Here is a 15,660-nt window from a genome sequence, read left to right as displayed (position 1 = left end):
GAGAACGAAGACTTGGTGAGAACTTCACTTGGTGAGAATCAATAGAAGCTGATGTGTTGTTGTTCATAGATAATGCCAAACTAATGAAGCAATTTCTATTAAGTCCATTGGATTATATTGTTTATCTTACGTGGTGTTTTTTTGGCTTTGTTTAACTTTTGGAACCTGTCAAAAAGTAGTTGTTTTTCTCTTGTCAGAAGGTAGTTGTTTATCTTCTGTCTGTTAAGTCCATTTGGAACCTGTCAAAAGGTAAATCAGTAAACATTTCTATATATGTGATAAAATGGCATTTGAAGGGATGCATCTTCTTGTTGATTTGTTGATTACTACCTGTCAGAAGGTAGTAAATCAGTAAACATTACTGTTTATCCTGTATAAAAATCCTTTTTTATTTGTTGATTGTAGACATGTAGTAGGCCTGTAAATGGCACTTGAAGGGATGTGTCTTCTTGTTGATTTGAAAACATATCTTCGATCTTTTCATGTTTTTGAGACTTGAGAGCAGTGTACTGAAGAGTATGCCAGAAATGCTGACAATTTTGTCATGCATCCTTCATATACAAGTTTGTGGAATTGGTAGACAACTAGACATGCCAATATATCCATTTCGTCTTATCTATTATCTATTTATTTTTTGTTATCTATAGGTTACTTACATACGCCTTTTCTCATTTTGGCATCAAATAATTGATTTTTAAGTGCTAGTGTTACAACTAATGATAAGCACCCAAAAGTGTATTATGAAACCCCATTGAGACATATAAATTTGGTTCATTATGTGTTTAATAATCATGAAATAAATATGTTTTCATACTTTTTGCGTGTATTTGCAAAGAAACATGGAAATATTGGTTAAACCTGCAATAAAGCACGAGGAACGGCGTATATATGAATTCTTCCAAATCCACGTTGAAGCATCAAACTTCCAAAGCTCCTACCGCTCGAACCAGGACTCCGAATGCGACAAGAGAGCTGCTCGCACAATCGTATGATGAACTCTACGCATAGGCGGAAGTTGTAAACCGCCCAAAATACCGGATCGCCATCGACTCGCACATGGACCCACTATCTTGGGGGCCACAAGATTGGATGAGTAATCAATCATGGAGCATGTCAAGACAAAGATAACAAATTATTGGTGCAAAGTTGACACCTTGCATGTAATAAATTAGATTAGGTGTTAATAGTGAGAAAAAAAGGCAAGGTGTCACTTTGTTTTAATGTGGTAGATAAAAATGAATCAATGTGGTTTGTTAATTCACGTGGGAGGAAATGAGATTTCTCTCAAATGGAGAAGAAATTAGACAAAGGTGGGGGATACTCCATTTACTCCCTTGACTTATTTTCCTCACATGGCATTATTTTAGTTCCTTAGTGAAAATGAGAAGTTAGTTTTAGTTTTTATTTTGCAAAAAACTTGTAATAGTTTTAATGGAGGAACACTTGTTCTTCTAGAGATATAATAGAAGTGAGTTTGGTTGTTGTTAATTCTTCTCTCTCTCTCTCTTTCTCTTTGGAGTTTTTATTAGTTCATAAGTCCTTGTCCCAAGGATCATGAGCTAACTTCCCTTTTGGGGAGTTAATCCAACTCATGTGAGGGAAAAACATTGGTTGTGAGTTTGGTAGGTTTTTAGGATGAACAACTAACACTACATCCTATCCCAAAATGATAGTTGGTGTAGTGTCTAGTTAGAAATCAAACAATGAGCTTAGAGATAAGTCATTGTTTGGTTTCACTTGCTAGCATGTATGAGCTCTTAAGTGAGCCATGCATGCTAGGGATCAATTCTATTTTTCCATTAGGGACTTGTCTATGAGTCTAGGAAGAATCAAAATCTTTTTCAAATAAACAACTAATGATAGTTTCACATGAGGAGGATTAACTCTCCACCTTTCTTTTTAGTAATTTGTATTTTGTTTAAGTGCATGATTTCAAACTTAAATGTTTTGCTTTAATGTTTGTTAGGAAGAAACCTAGTATTATAACCTTACTCCTTAGTTCCCTTATTGTAACATCCAATTTGTAGTTGTTCTATACTTTAGGTAGTTCGAATCCTTATTCTAACTCTACTCAACGAAGATCGTGAGTAAGGAACCTTGATTTCTTTTGCTTCAATTTAGAGAGTTCTAAACTCTAAGTGGTCGTAAAAGCTAATATCAAATGGCGCCGCTGCTGTTCTAAAGCAATAGAACTTGGGCTACAAAGCGAAAGTTGCATCAAGGGGGAACCCCCATTCTCTTTCTTTCTTTCCTTCTAGTTCGTATTACGTTTTTGTTCATATTTTTTCGTATTTTTGCCTCGCGATTGACCTGTAATCCAAAAAAAATTTCGTTCCACTTTCAGGTACCAAAAGTTAGGACAGGGAAACAAACCTACAGGAGATTATAAGACTTCCATAAAAAAATTGAACTTACTGTGGATTACTTGACACGCGCGCGCTGGAGGAGTGTAGTCGTCGCGAGGTGAACAGCGTCCTTGTGAGTTTTCTTTTTTTTGTCGCTCCTCTGCTCAACCACCATCATCTCCAGATCTAGCTTGATCCATTTCCAGGCCTAAATATCTGGATCTGGACCTGGAAAATTCGATATTCCTTTGGGATTTATCGCGTTGACAAATCGAAACGCTTAGTTTTTGGCCTTCAAAGTGGCTTAAAACGCTGAAGCTACAGTTCCAATTTTCAGATATTGTAATTTTTTATGTTTTTCTGCATGTATGCCATGTCTATAGTATTAGGAAATATTTATGGATTATTATTTAAGTTTTAGCCTAGAATTATGCATGAATCAAGTTCGTATACCGGTAAATATTTATATACGATTACACGGACATGAATTGCATATGAATGTATATTTACATATTAATGGTACTGTATTGCATGGGTACATGTCTTTCTACGTATAAATGTTGCTTGGTAAATGTTTGATGTTTATCTACATATACGTACACGGTCTTGTCTAATAAGTCGATTTTGTCAAGAAAGAGGAGAACATTCCAACGAGGGTTAAAATCTGAGTTGGGTAAGTTGTTTCTAAACCTACGGGTAAAGTCCGCTTCTATAGGACATTCGCAATCTCAATGAGTATTGTCGAAATCGATTTATTATGCAATACAAGAGTCGATTTTAGTTTAGGTATAAAACTTTGCATGTTTAGTTTTGTCATCTATTCTCATGATGTATACCGATTCGTATGCTAATGTATTTAGATAATGCATGAGTGATTCAAATTAACCACATTCGTTGATATACATTTACGTAATATCGATTTACAAATTAGCGCATATATACGATTATCGATGTATATTTGCCCTGCATTATGGAAATATTTATCGATGACACAAGTTTGCCTATTCGTATAGCTATACGTATGAGTAGAGTACCTTCACATGCTACTGCATCTAGTATTGTATGAGTAGATCGTATTTGTATGTTTGTATTTTAAACCTTGCATAAATCTTTAAAAAAAAAAAAAAAAAAATTAAAAAAAATTAAAATTAATTTAATACCACCTTTGCATAAATTTTAATTCCATAAATCTTAATCATATTCCAATGGTGTCTAGGAAACTTGAAAGATTGAGGTTACTTAATTAGAACCGCGGCTTGCACGGAAAATCCTCCCCTCATATCTATCTTGTGACTGGCCGTTGGTTTATGCACACGTATTCCTAGCTTCATCAAGCTACGCTAGCGGCAGCTTAGGCATATGTTGTTCAACCCTAATGCTTAAGATAATAATAAAATTTGAGTCCTCATAATTCCTTCGTAAGTTAGATCTAATTTTATGCTTGCATGAGATTAAGGTCCGGTTCCACTAAAGAAATTGAACAAACCTATCGTCGAAAAAATACGATAAGCAATTGCGTAAGTTCTCACATAAAAATTGTTCTTCTTCTCGCTAATTACCTTCATCACAATCCTTCGCCGCCATCAACTTCATCATTATGGCCGACGATCCTCCACCACCGCAGAGAAGCCCCTCTCGGACTTCTATATCGCGATTACAGAAGGACCTTCTTCCCCGCATTAAACTTGAGGACATTGTCGGTGATTTTCGTATCCCACCAAACGCCTTCAGTTTGTTACCAATATATCATGGTTTGGAGCACGAAAACCGCATAATCATCTTCGTGACTTCAACAAGTGGCAACAACATTTCATCATCCAAAGAAATTCTAAGGAACAACTCTTGCTTCGGCCGCTTCCATTCACTTTAGCGAAAAGCATCAATCTGCTAGCAGACAACAATCACAATCCATAGACACATGGAATAAACTAGTTCAAGCTTTTATGCTTCAGCTTTTACACTCGAAAAAAAAACAACCGAAATGCTTCGAAAATTCAATTCTTCCGTCAAAATCCTCATGAATCCTTTTACGGAAGCATGGAGTCGCTTTTATCGATCTTCGTTAGAATGTCCTCACCACCAACTAGAAAAGTCGTCCTTGTTCGCTCATTCTTTAATGGTCTCATTCGATCATCAAAAAGAAACTCTTGATATAATGAACGGAGGTTGCTTCATGGACAAAGGAGCTACCGGCTTATACTTTTCTTGAAAAACAAGCGAAAAAGGTACACACCGGGTAACACTGAGCCGTCTAGATCATCAAAGGATACTGTTACAAAAGCCACATCTATTTTTGAGGTAAAACCCGATCCTGAAATAAAAAATTTGATAGAATCCCTAACTAAAAAAGTAGATGCCCTTGCAGTTCAAGTAAACGATCAACTACCAAAACCAAATCATGAACGCGTTGACACACCACTCCTTGTGTCCTTTGTCTTAGTCCTGATCATCCTGATGCATATTGTCCTTTGTTATATGTTTCCCCTACTCAACAAGCGGAGGAGGCATGTGCATTCAACATTCCCAATGCACCGTGGAGACAACATCCGAATTTCGCCAAGGCCAAAATAACCAACAAATGGGGCTCCTCCCGGGTTTCGCTTAATCAACCTGCTCGACCTACCAATAATTTTATTCCATACCGCCAAGGAAATAATCAACAATACCAACAAGGTCAATTTCAAAATAATTCTAATGCTAATTATCGCATTAACCGCAGCCTTGTTCCAAATAATCCAAATCCCAACTATAATCAACAACTTCTAAGCAATAATCGAGAACTACTACCAAGGTAACCTGCGCCAACCATTACGGATAGAACAAATGAGACTTTCTTGGCTTACATGAACCAACAAATTTCAAATTTTAACGCCTATCCAACAATCACTTCAAAGAATCGGGCGCAAGAAAAGAGTCGAAGGCGGTTTCCTCGCACAAGCAATTCCAAACCCTAAACCAAAAACAAACTTTGAACTCACCAATGCCCCCGTACAAGCACAACCAACCAAGGTGAGGTGCATGCAATCACTACTTTACGATCTGGAAAAACTGTAGACAATCAGATACGTATGCCAGATGACCAACAAAAGAAAAAAGAAGGTTCCAAGGATTCTAGTTCTAATAATGAACCTACGAAAGATTCCCCTGATACAACAAAGTCAACACCTCCGAATGTAGGAAACAAGCAAGTAGACCCTTCGCTAAATTTCACCTAAGGCACCGCTTTCCTTTCGACGCCAAGGCAAAGAATAAACCTGATGACAATTTTGCTGAAATTCAAGAGACTTTTCAAAATTTAACAATCAACTTACCTTTTCTCGATGCCTTAAAATTACTACCAAAACATGCAAAATTTCTAAAAGATATGTGCACTACAAAAAGGAGAACTAATGTTCCTCAACAAGCCGCCTCATCAACAATTCCTCCATCACCGAACACAATGGTATTGTAAAATACAAGGACCCTGGTCGACCAACGGTTCCATGCACCTTAGGTGACAAATACACGGCTACTGCGCTATTAGACCTAGGAGCTAGCGTGAACTTACTTCCATATTATTTATTTAAACAATTAGGTCTTCATGAACTCAAACCTACCACCATGACTCTACAGTTAGCGATCGCTCCATAAAGTATCCAAAAGGAATTGTGGAAAACGCCCTTGTAAAAGTCCAAGATTTCTTCTATCCCGTAGACTTTGTTATTTTGGATACGTGAAGTTGCTTGTGATTCCATTCCTATCATTTTAGGACGTCCGCTCCTTTGCCACCGCTAATGCTCTTATTAACTCGCCGAGATGGTTCCATGACCATGTCCTTCGAAAATCTTTCGGTCGAGGTGAATGTGTTCAAGTTAATGAAACAAATTCCGAGCCCCGACATTGATGGTGAAGTCAACAGATTGACAAAGATTCCGCAAAGAGTATTTCTCAAACTCTTTTCCCCGAGGATGAAGTGTACCAATTTCTTTCCTTTTAGCGACTTCGAAGTTTGAGGACGATGATTATACAAACGGCAAATGAGTTATTAGAGTCGGCACCATTAATTGACCCTACAAATGTTGATGTCTAGTAACTTGATGATCATCCCTCAGATACTACATGGATGATGACCTTCCTCAAGAATCTTTAATACCCACTCCGCCCCCCCCCTGAATTAAAACCACTTCCTTCGAATTAAAATACGCATACCTTTGATGCCGATGGTCGCCACCCGCTTATTATTTCTTCACAATTAACCGACGATCGTGAAGCTCGCTTTAATTAATGTCATTCAACAACATCGCTCGCTATTGATGGTCCCTCGATGACATTAAAGGCATTGAACCTAATGTGTGCACCCATCGCGATACACCTAGAAGAAAATGCTAAGACGTCGCAAGGAACCACAAATACGCCTAAACCCTACCATGAAAGATGTGGTAATACGAGAAGAAGTGTTAAAATTACTAGATGCGGGTATTATTTACCCTATCTCTCGATAGTGTTTGGGTGAGTCCCGCATTACACGAAGTTCCAAAGAAATCCGGCATTACAGCTTGCGAAATGATAAAGATGAATGCATTTCCGCCAGATCCCAAAGAAATGGCTTAATATGCATTGACTATCGCGAAACTTAATGCCGCCACTGTAAAGATCACTTTCCACTTCCATTCATCGATCGATGCTCGAACGCTTAAATGGTCATGCCTATTACTGTTTTCTTGATGGTTATTCAGGTTATTTTCAGATAGTCATAGATCCTCATCGATCAAGAAAAACAACGCTCACCGGCCCATTTGGTACATTTGCATATAGACGAATGCCTTTCTTTCGCCTTTGCAATGCACCGGTACTTTCCAACGCCGCATGCTTCATATTTTTCGTGATATGGTTGAAAGGTTTATGGAAGTATTCATGGACGATTTCTCAATTTATGGAGATTCTTTCGATAGTCGCTTATCAAATCTTGAAAAGGTCTTTACACGCCAGAAGAGAAAACCTTGTTCTTAATTGGGAAAAATGCCATTTCATGGTTACTAAAGGAATAGTTTTAGGACATATCGCTTCAAAGGACGGAATCGGCGACAAAAAGCTAAGATAGAAAAAATTGCTTCACTTCCTATACCAAAACTGTTCGAGACATTCGCAAGATTCTTAGGACATGCAGGGTTTCTATAGAGATTTATTCAAGATTTCTCAAAGGTTGCTAGACCTTTAACCAATCTCCCCGCTTAAAGATGCCGCTTTTGATTTCAATTTCAGTTGCAAACAAGCCTTTGAGGTATTAAAACCGCGATTAACTACCGCCCTATAATTCAACCACCGATTGGTCTAAACCTTTTGAATTAATGTGTGACGCAGTTTAATTATGCTATTGAGTCGCATTAGGGCAACACCGAGAAGATAAGCCGGTTGTCATTTACTATGTGAGTAAAACCCTTTAATGAAGCTCAACGTAACTATACCACCACCGAAAGAGTTTCTCGCCAGTATACGCCAAGTAGATAAGTTTCGGCCCTTACCTAGTGGGTTCTCCAACTATTGTCTACACCGACCATGCGGCACTTCGCTATCTATTAGCTTAAAAAGATGCAAAACAAAGGTTGATCCGATGGATTCTCCTTTTGCAAGAGTTTACTCAAATTAGAGATAAAAAAGGTAGCGAAAAATGTGGTTGCGCACCATTTATCAAGACTTGTAAGTGATGTTGATATCGATACCGATCCTATCCGCGTGATTCCTTTCCGTGATGAACACTTGTACTCTATTTTTCGTCCCTTTGGTACGCAGACATAGTAAATTACTTAGTTACCGAGGAAGTTCCTTTATCTTGGTCTCAGAATGACCGGAAAAAGTTTTATCCACCGTGGAAATTCTATTTCGATGATCCCTACCTCTTCAAGTATTGTTCGCACCAACTAATCCGGCCGCAGCATTCCCGACCGGGAACACAACGATGTGTTATCCTTCCGCCATGAACAATCTTGTGGTGGTCATTTTAGTGGTAAGAAAAACTGCGCCAAGGTTCTACAATGTGGTTTTATTGGCCAACACCGCTTTTAGAGATGCACATGAGCATTGCAAAGCATGCAATCGCTGCCAGCTAGGGTCGCATTACTCAACGCAATATGATGCCCTTAAATCCCATTCTAATTGTGGAAATCTTTGATGTATGGGGCATCGACTTCATGGGTCCATTTCCAAATTCTCATGGCTTCCTATACATACTTGTAGCAGTTGACTATGTGTCAAAATGGATTGAGGCATTGGCATGTCGTGCTAACGATCATAAAACGGTAGTTTTGTTTGTAAAAGAAAATATTTTCTCTCGATTTGGTGTTCCAAAAGCTATAATTAGTGATGGGGGAAAACATTTCTGCAATAAAATTTTTGAATCATTAGTAAAGAAATATGGAGTCACGCACAAAGTGGCAACTCCGTATCATCCTCAAACCAGTGGTCAAGTAGAAGTCTCTAATCGAGAAATAAAATCCATTTTGGAAAAAACTGTCAATCCATCTAGGAAAGACTGGTCTCTACGATTATCTGATGCCTTGTGGGCATACATAACAGCTTTTAAGACACCTATAGGGATGTCTCCGTGATCGCCGCTTTTGAAAACCTTGTCATCCGGCCGTTGAACTTGAGCACCGCGTGCCCTATGGGCCATCAAAAGCCTCAATTATAACACTAACGCGGGCTTAAAAGAGAAAAATTGCAGTTAAAATGAGCTTGAGGAAATTCGAGTGATGCCTATGATCTCTCTCAAATCCTATAAAGCCAACATGAAAAGAGTGCATGACAAGCACATATTGCGAAAAGAGTTCAAAATCGGTCAAAAAGTTTTGATGTACAACTCAAGATTACACATTTTTCCGTGAAAATTAAAAACTCGATGGTCCGGGTCCTTTCATCGTTCTCGCCACCACCCCTTATGGGGCTATCTCTCGTGAAAAACGTAAATGATGGTAGCGAATTCCAAGTAAATGGCCACTTTAAACATTATCATGAGTTGCGCTCTCCGTGATGTCGAAGAGACTCTTCTCAATGATCCAAATACACGCACTAATAGATTCGCTGGTGTACTTCTTTCCATGTATTTAAACAGAAAAGTATGCCATTAGGGTAGCCGGCCCCTCTTCTATTTTCTTTCTAAAATTCCCTAGAGTGTGTGGTTGCAAGCACGAACCTTAGTCCACAAAAACTCTAATTCAGAACCGAAAGTATAAATGTCTTCGATAATCGAAAGCAAACGCGCCTCCGTGAAAACAATGGGTACCAAAAAATTTCAACTCCTTCTTTCTTCCCTTTTCTATTCTCTTCCTCGCTAACTCCAACTCATCATTTGGTCCAAATCTCACCCATCTCGAATTGGTAATGGTCGTAGTACTTTTGCTCGAAAAGCGATTTGCAAAAAGGATGGGGTGGTGTATGAACCGCCAAACTCCTTTCTCGTCTGTGTCTTGATCTTTTATCCGAGATGAGCCGGTATAAGGTATATTATTGTCCCGACACCAGCTCAACAGATAAACTTCGCCGTCGTCCCGCTGTTCCCACGGTTGGGATTCGCCTTGAGGATCCGACGCTAAAAGATTCACATTCGCCTTGAGGATCTGACGCGTAAAAGACTCACATTCGCCTCTTGAGGATCTGACGTTAAAAGACTCACATTCGCCTTTGAGGATCCGACGTTAAAAGACTCAACATGTATATACACGCTTTTGTTTTATTAGCACCCAAAGATGGTGCCCAAAGAGAGTCGTGGATATGCACCATCGGATATTTCATAGTTCGACGGGGCAATGGATTCCCCGTGCCAACCCCATTCAGTTTTTTCTATGATCACTGTTTCGGGCGGTTTGAGGCTATACCATATGTACTAAGGGTAATATTATTATTAGACCATTGCACATTGGTCAAGGATGGTACCGCCCTAAAACCCTAGGCCCCCAAAACATAAAGGATAAGCCACAAACCGGCTGGATTGGGTTCACCCGCAGCCGGCATGAAAGTTGCCCGAAAGTTAAGCCGCTTTGTGATGTGTTGTTTTATTTGGATTTCCGGTGTTGTTGACACGTTCTTCTCGACTTGTACATTTGTATATAAAGGATAAATAAATAAAAACCAAAGATTGTTAAAAAAAAAAAAAAAAAAAAAAAAAAAAAAAAAAAAAAAAAAAAAAAAATTTGATGTTTGAATGTGATTTTTCATATTCTAGTGGATGGCATTTTTAATACTGATCGTTTTGATATCTCATCCGTTAAATTCGGAGTTGAAACGAATCAAATTTCCACGCTTGAAATTTCGAACTTTTCGACATAAGAGGAATTTCTGTAATTCATTTGTACTTGGGCCAAAATTTTGACCCGACCCAAAAACCCAAGATCCGGGTATAAAGCCCACGCCACAAGGCACCCACGCCCACCTCCCTTTCTTTTCTTCCACAAAAACGGATCTTGGTCCCCTCAACATCCACTCAAGGCTACACGCATACCATCGAAATCGACCACAAGACGCTGGTCAAACTCCACCAAACTCAACCCCCTTCCTCCAGCAGCACCTCCTCCACCTCCTCTTACTATTTGCACTATCAAAATTCAATTTAAACCGCTATGGCAGCACGAAGACGAATTACACTCGAGAGAAATTTCGAAAATCTATATAATTCCTCGATGTTTCACCCATTTTTTGATGAGGAAATTGAAAGTAGAGAGTGGGAATATCTTTTGCATCGAATCCCAGCTCAATATTCCGAAGATTTGGTGTTGAAATTTTATAACAATGGAGGTTTCCGGGGTGACGAATTTTGGATTACGGGCGGATGGATGGAACGCGAACTCACGCCGAGTTGATTTCAATACCGCTGCAGATTCCGATTAACTCGATAGCCCGACCCGTTATTGTCGAGTATCCGACCACGAGGGATTTGATGTTTGACACGCTTCGAGGGAGAGTACAACACCGCTCGAATCAAGCGCGGTACCAAAGATTCGCCGACGTAACCAATTAGCCGCCACTCAATGGTTGGCGACAATGTCATTGAACTTCAAAGACCTCTCGACGTGAACAAGACTTTCTTGCATCTGCCGCGGGATCCTACAGAGAGGAAGCACACTTTCTGTATGGTCCATTTCCCCGGCCATATTCTTCGACGACCGCCAAACAAAACAGTCACCCTTTGTCAGACTTGTTACTCAAATTTTATGCTTAATTTAGGGTTCCAAATGCTACTTTTTCATTGAAACAAGGGGCTTTCGAGAATTTTGGAATTTTTGAGACTTGTGTTTTGGACCATTGGGACCCAAGAGCTAGAGATGACATTGAGCATGATAACGCACTCCTCCTCCTCTTTCACCACCGATCGTTTTAACGAAGATACCATGCTACCAATAAATACTCCTATGGATGCCTTGAGGAACATGAATTCTAGTATGCGCAGGATGTTTCTTCGCCAGAAGAGATGATTACTTCCTGCAATGAATTCCAAAGAAGAAATGAGAAATCGCCAAGGCCAATTCCAGAGAATGATGATGGCTAATCAGCAGCAATTCCAAGATCAGGCTTGTTACAGCCTATAGGCCACATTCCCTTGATCAACTCAAATTGAAGTTCGTCGTGGGGTCAAGACGAAAACCCGGTTCATCTTCTCGCTAACCCGGAGGATTCCCAGTAGCTGTTTATTTTCTTTGGTTTAAAAATGACTATGTCATTTATTTCCCTAATGCATTGCATTTTTATTTTTTAGTGCTAAATTATTATATATCGGTTGACTTCTCATAATTTTGTATCTCCAGACGGTTTAAATGAGAAATTATTTATGTTATGCGAATATAGTACTTTCAAAAATATGAGATTGCTCCTTGATTCATTGGGCCTACTCTCAAAGCCCAACGGTCAGAACCCAACGGACTGATCCAAACGGTCAGATGCCCAACGGTCAGAAATCAAGTTATAAATACAACTCTCCTTTCCTCTTTCACTCATTCCCTTATCTCAATCTTCACAACTTCTTCTTCACAAATTTTCAATTTCTTGACAATAATGAATAAACTAGAGCGATGGGAAAAGGAGCAACGCGAATGGGCTATCACATTAATTGTGATGACAGTGTTTATCATCATTCTCTTGTCACTCATGCATAACACGATGCAAAGATAACTAGATCTATGTAACCGCTTTTTTTTTTTTTTTTTTTTTTTTGTATATTTTCATTTTGTAAATATTAGTATGGTGTGTTAAATAATTCTCACACATTTGTAGTTGTGTTTAGTTGTAAATGGAGAAGTTCCGTATTAATTAGTTGTATATATTAGTATATATTTATATATATCTAATAAATATATATATATATATATATATATATATATATATATATATAATAATAATAATAATAATAATAATAATAATAATAAGTAAATAAAATAAGCAAACCATAACAAAGAAAGGCCATCCAAAAATTCACCAAAATCATTAATGGATACACATGGTGTTCGTGAAAATCACGACGCTTACAAGGTACACATAACACTTGTCACATATGCACTCGATTATTCTATCCATATTCTATTACCGAAGTTATGATCATCAATTCTGAAATTACGCGTAAGTTTAACTACCCTGTGAAACTTTCCTCCGTATTTTCTAAACATTCAACAATCTCATTAATTATATTTGGATATCTGACATGACAAAGACTTACTGTGGATCCCCTATGATGCTGTTCATAATCACATGGGTCATTAACTACACTTGGACTCCAGATTGGCTATAAATCTCTTTTTTTAAGCCATTCTTATTCATACAATTTTCACTATCCTTCCCTCAATAATGGCTCAACCAAGAAAAATAACGGCAGAGAAAGACTACCTGAAATCTTTCGAAGAGGGCCGGTTTTCTCCTTATTTTGACATCGAAATCACCGTCAAAATGGACGATCTTCTATATCATTCATCGCCTAGTTATTCCCGAATTGGTTTTGATGTTCTACCAATTTAGCGGTTATGAAGATGGAAGATTCTACTTCAATGCCTATGGACAACGCTTGAATTGAATAAGGACATGATCTCCGGCATACTTCAAATCCCAATAAATAACCAGAGTCCCTTTTTCAAGAGTCATCATTTGATTCCGCGAAAAACTTTATCATGAGCTACCAGATCTCATGGCGACGCCGAAAAATACACATCACATTGTTCTTCAACGCTTTTTGAAACGTAATCAACGGTTGTGCTCCACCGGGTTGGGACATAATGTGTTAGGTACATCACACCAATCTGAAGTCACAAAGCCTCAGCTTCACCTACTTTGGATTTTGCAAACTCAGAGAGATGACTTTTGTATGATCCAACACCTCTGGAACGTAATCACCAAGAAAACAAGAAGGTCAGCAGCTCTACCCACTTTGGTTACGCAGATTATGATGCGTTGGGGTTATCCAGTAATTTCTCCAGAGACACCCCTTCAAAGAGCATATATAAAGGTCTTTCAAACAGACTACTCTGTTGGTTTTTGGACCCCTAATACTCTGATAGATGAGCAGAACACCCCAAGCTCAAATTCTGACCATTTATTTGATGAAAATGCCATGCTAAATATTATTAATCCTATGGATCGCATTAAACTCCTTCATCGGGTTTGAGGGAACTACACGCCGCCGTAATATCATCATCACAACTCTTCAGATTTCCAAGATCGCCAAGCAACTCATGATGTTGAACATGAAGAGATCTTGGAAACTCATTCTCAATCCTTGCAAAATCACGCCTCTAATGGAAAATCAAACTCAGACTCTCTCTCCAAGGGGGGACATTCAGATGCAGCTCGGCCAACAAATAGAAGACCTAAACAGTCTGGTGCAAAATATGCATCTCCTAGATCAATATCAGAATCCATGATATTACTAAGTCAATAAGTATATAATCATATATGTTATTACGTTTTTTCCGTTGTACTATGTATTTTATCTTATCTTTTTGTTTTATTTTGTATGAAATGCTTAATAGGATTGTCATCATTTCCATTGTGACTAATATAATTTTAACATGTGCTACAGGAGGGTCTATTTTCTTACATACTCATTTTTCCATCCAGTTGCCGTACCTAGTTTATTACTTCATCCACCATGGCATCTTCATCAAACACAAAGATCTTCATCATCCATGGTCCCTCCCAAACTCATTCCCCGAAAGCAATCCTTTCAGCCTATGATGGATTCCAATGCCTATGGCCATTTCCATGATTACATCACAAACATTGGGTGGTCTTCCCTAATTCTTCAACCCGACCAAACTTATTCTCCTAGTTTGGCTGCATACTTTTTGCTAATATGGATGACACACCAAAGATTCAACCATGCGATGGTTTCTACTTAGACGGTTCACAATCCGAAGTTGATGACACACCTCATATCTTTTCTCAACAACAACTTGCTCTATCTTTGACCTCCCATATCACTTAAACCAACCAGCATCTTGGCAAGACATCTTTCATAATTCTTACCGCTCCTTTTCAAAGGTGGCAAGCGCCACGACTTTATGGTGATGGTCTTGTGATCAAACGGGAAGGAGATGGCCATGTGCCATGGCTAAACATCACCATTCCATTAGCAAGCATGACCATGAACATGGGACTGCCATGTTATTTGTACTCCTAAACATTATGGGAGATTGGCATTTTTCTACCGCCAATGAGGTCGCCATACTTGATTCAGTGCACTAGCTCGTGGTCATGCATTATTTAACATTATGGGTTGTGTTATCTCCAAACCAAACGAGCTCGAACTTTTCAGGATAAGTATATACTTTTACCACCACCGCCATTTAATCATGAAGACACATTTCCCACAGCTTTGCAGCTACTTTTCATGATCGGGTCAAGGTGGATTCCATGTGCCCAAAGAAACGTAATCATTCACTCATTGAGGTTTCATTAATGGAAGCGCCCCGCCGATACCGAGGCATGTTCGATGTTACCCAAAGGACTAAAAAGATGAAGACCAATTTGAGAGAATCCGAGACAAAGAATGGGCAGAAATTTGGCGTACTATTATCTATTGGCGCGATGCTAAGGAAATGCATTTCCTTAAAGAGGACGCCAGACCTTCACGCCCCCGGCCGGATGGTAAACTTGAGTTTGCCATTGTACATATATCTAGCTAAACCTTTTGTTTGGTGTGCTATTGTTTTTCATGTTTCAGATGTCGTGGTTTATTATATCGCGGTGCTATGTTTAGTGTGCTATTGAACATTTTCTTGTTCTTTCTCAATAATATATTATGATCTCCAACCTCTCTGCTCCAAGAATCTAGCCCTAATTTTGCTCACGGTTCTCGTGTACT

This window comes from Coptis chinensis, chromosome 2 (genome assembly GCF_015680905.1).
Source record: "Coptis chinensis isolate HL-2020 chromosome 2, ASM1568090v1, whole genome shotgun sequence".
NCBI classification, from domain to species: Eukaryota; Viridiplantae; Streptophyta; class Magnoliopsida; order Ranunculales; family Ranunculaceae; genus Coptis; species Coptis chinensis.
This window is presented reverse-complemented; position numbering follows the sequence as displayed.